Raw genomic sequence first — 3,894 nt, forward strand, 5'->3', positions numbered from 1 at the left:
TAAAGTGTACTCATTCCGATTACGGGGCCTCGGATGAGTCCCGTATCGTTATTTTTCGTCACTACCTCCCCGTGCCGGGAGTGGGTAATTTGCGCGCCTGCTGCCTTCCTTGGATGTGGTAGCCGTTTCTCAGGCTCCCTCTCCGGAATCGAACCCTGATTCCCCGTTACCCGTTACAACCATGGTAGGCGCAGAACCTACCATCGACAGTTGATAAGGCAGACATTTGAAAGATGCGTCGCCGGTACGAGGACCGTGCGATCAGCCCAAAGTTATTCAGAGTCACCAAGGCAAACGGACCGGACGAGCCGACCGATTGGTTTTGATCTAATAAAAGCGTCCCTTCCATCTCTGGTCGGGACTCTGTTTGCATGTATTAGCTCTAGAATTACCACAGTTATCCAAGTAACGTGGGTACGATCTAAGGAACCATAACTGATTTAATGAGCCATTCGCGGTTTCACCTTAATGCGGCTTGTACTGAGACATGCATGGCTTAATCTTTGAGACAAGCATATGACTACTGGCAGGATCAACCAGGGAGCTGCGTCAACTAGAGCTGAGCAGCCGGCCGCCCGGGAGTGTGTCCCGGGGGCCCGCGCGAACACGCAAGCGTCCGCTCAATTATTCTGCAAACAGGAGGAGGCTGAGCTCCCCTGCACAACACACCTCGAAACCCTCTCAGGTCCCGGCGGCGCGCAGCGCCGTCCTAAGTACTTGGTCGGGTTCGAGAGAGGCGCAATCGCCCGGAGTTAGGCGAGTAGACGCTTTAGGTGCGACCACCCGTGCTCCCAACTGAGCTTGCCGCTGCCGACAGAGGCCCGGGAGCGTGCTGTCGTGGCATTGCCGGCGGGAGACAACACGCGCCACCTACGGTGACCGGCAGCTCCAACGCCAGCGCCACAGAAGGACAAAAGCCCCACTTGGGTGCCGAAGCGAACTCTCCCAGCACAGCGCACGCGCCAACACGTCCGCACAGCTGCGATACAAACCACCTGCGAGAACCGCTGGGGCGACCGAGCAGCAGACGGCGTCGCGGCGCCGAGCGCCGGGCGGCGGCGCATCCTCAGCGCACACAGTCCTCAATCGGACCAGCACACTGCAGATGGCCACCGCGCTTCGCACCGGGCCCGCGAGGACCTGCTTTGGCCGCAAGGCGCCGCGAGCAGGGGGCGCCGGCGCGCAGCTGCGCCGCCTGCCGCGTCCGTCGGCCGGCGCGCCTGCCACTGGCCGCCCCCACCAGCCGGCTGTAGCGCGTGCGCCCACGCACCGCGCTGCCAGCACGCCGGGCGGCCCCCCCTCACCGGCCGGGGACGGTCCCACCCAGCCACCGCCGCGTATCGCCTCACACCCAGATCCCCTTTCACGTTCGTGGGCATGGTGGGTCCCCTTTCACGTTCGTGGGCATGGTGGGTATCCCTGAAACAACCGGTTAATAGCTCGACCGATCGTCGCCAACACTGATTCACCTCTAGCGAGAACAACCGCACCACAACGGGTTACCTGTTGTTCATTTGCGTAACGTCACCAGCAAACGTAGACGTCCATCGCCATTTGCAACGAGTATTGCATGCCTGTGTCAGGTGTCACAACACACTACGTCTGCCCACATAGACGCAACAACATGTGCACGCCTCGAGAACACGTGGAAGGTAGCCCCCGTACGTATGCGGTGTCCATTGCGCGAACGACTGTCAGCCGGCCTCTGCAGGATGTCGCAGATGTGGAACGCGGTGCAACATGCTATCACGGTGTGTGAGAAGAGACGACTACGTCCGAATACACGCTCCACTACATCAACAGACTGCTCATGCTGATCGCCATCCAGGGCGTCCGTTCCTCCCACACGTCTGAATGGCGTACCACACTGCAATCCAGCTCTTATAGGGAGACGACACGTAGCTGCGTGCACAATATTTGGACTGTATGGTCTGCCGTTGCTAGGCGCAGTCGTCGTACGGTCACACATGTGCCACGATGTATCATTCAGTACATACGGACCAATGTGCAGTACAGTTTGTGGGTTTTGCGTACATCGGCGGACAGGTGACAGGCCGTACCACAACGTAGGCTGAGTACGTCGGCATGCGAAGGGCATTGAACATGCAAACTTCTCAACGACCAGCTTGCGAAGGCAGGGGGGAAGGGGGGGGGGCATGTACGTCCTGCTGCTATCCACATTACAGTGTATAGCAGGAGCATGTGGAAAGTCAGCAACACCTGCAAGGTGTTTAACATGACGCGATACACAGGGGACCGGGCAGTGCGAATAGCGAACTATATTGCGAGGGTTGCGGTTAGGCAACACTACACTAATTTAACGAGTTGCATAACAATTACAGAGCAGGTTCAGCGACAACGTGCGTCAGGTTAAGGCGCAATATAGGTTAGGTTAAGGCACAACATGGGTTACGTTAAAGCACAAATTAGGTTACGTTAAAGCACAAATTAGGTTACGTTAAAGCACAAATTAGGTTACGTTAAAGCACAAATTAGGTTACGTTAAAGCACAAATTAGGTTACGTTAAAGCACAAATTAGGTTACGTTAAAGCACAAATTAGGTTACGTTAAAGCACAAATTAGGTTACGTTAAAGCACAAATTAGGTTACGTTAAAGCACAAATTAGGTTACGTTAAAGCACAAATTAGGTTACGTTAAAGCACAAATTAGGTTACGTTAAAGCACAAATTAGGTTACGTTAAAGCACAAATTGGGTTACGTTAAGGCACAACATGGGTTACGTTAAGGCACAACATGGGTTACGTTAAGGCACAACATGGGTTACGTTAAGGCACAACATGGGTTACGTTAAGGCACAACATGGGTTACGTTAAGGCACAACATGGGTTACGTTAAGGCACAACATGGGTTACGTTAAGGCACAACATGGGTTACGTTAAGGCACAACATGGGTTACGTTGAGGCACAACATGGGTTACGTTGAGGCACAACATGGGTTACGTTGAGGCACAACATGGGTTACGTTGAGGCACAACATGGGTTACGTTAAGGCACAACATGGGTTACGTTAAGGCACAACATGGGTTACGTTAAGGCACAACATGGGTTACGTTGAGGCACAACATGGGTTACGTTGAGGCACAACATGGGTTACGTTGAGGCACAACATGGGTTACGTTGAGGCACAACATGGGTTACGTTGAGGCACAACATGGGTTACGTTGAGGCACAACATGGGTTACGTTGAGGCACAACATGGGTTACGTTGAGGCACAACATGGGTTACGTTGAGGCACAACATGGGTTACGTTGAGGCACAACATGGGTTACGTTGAGGCACAACATGGGTTACGTTGAGGCACAACATGGGTTACGTTGAGGCACAACATGGGTTACGTTGAGGCACAACATGGGTTACGTTGAGGCACAACATGGGTTACGTTGAGGCACAAATTAGGTTACGTTGAGGCACAAATTAGGTTACGTTGAGGCACAAATTAGGTTACGTTGAGGCACAAATTAGGTTAGGTTAAGGTACAATATGGGTTAGGTTAAGGTACAATATGGGTTAGGTTAAGGTACAATATGGGTTAGGTTAAGGTACAATATGGGTTAGGTTAAGGTACAATATGGGTTAGGTTAAGGCACAACATGGGTTAGGTTAAGGCACAACATGGGTTAGGTTAAGGCACAACATGGGTTAGGTTAAGGCACAACATGGGTTAGGTTAAGGCACAACATGGGTTAGGTTAAGGCACAACATGGGTTAGGTTAAGGCACAACATGGGTTAGGTTAAGGCACAACATGGGTTAGGTTAAGGCACAACATGGGTTAGGTTAAGGCACAACATAGGTTAGGTTAAGGCACAACATAGGTTAGGTTAAGGCACAACATAGGTTAGGTTAAGGCACAACATAGGTTAGGTTAAGG

At 52.5% G+C, this 3,894-nt stretch overlaps 1 non-coding gene across 1 annotated transcript in view; it reads right to left on the reverse strand.

The window, feature by feature from the left end:
- LOC126434059 (small subunit ribosomal RNA) overlaps positions 1-543 on the reverse strand; it is a 1,909-nt gene extending 1,366 nt beyond the window's left edge. Inside the window, exon 1 of the ribosomal RNA XR_007578946.1 lies at positions 1-543. This exon is cut by the window's left edge and continues 1,366 nt beyond it. This is a non-coding gene — a ribosomal RNA (small subunit ribosomal RNA).
- Between the last annotated feature and the right edge of the window lie 3,351 nt (positions 544-3,894).

Source organism: Schistocerca serialis, unplaced genomic scaffold (genome assembly GCF_023864345.2).
Source record: "Schistocerca serialis cubense isolate TAMUIC-IGC-003099 unplaced genomic scaffold, iqSchSeri2.2 HiC_scaffold_1180, whole genome shotgun sequence".
Classification (NCBI taxonomy): Eukaryota; Metazoa; Arthropoda; class Insecta; order Orthoptera; family Acrididae; genus Schistocerca; species Schistocerca serialis.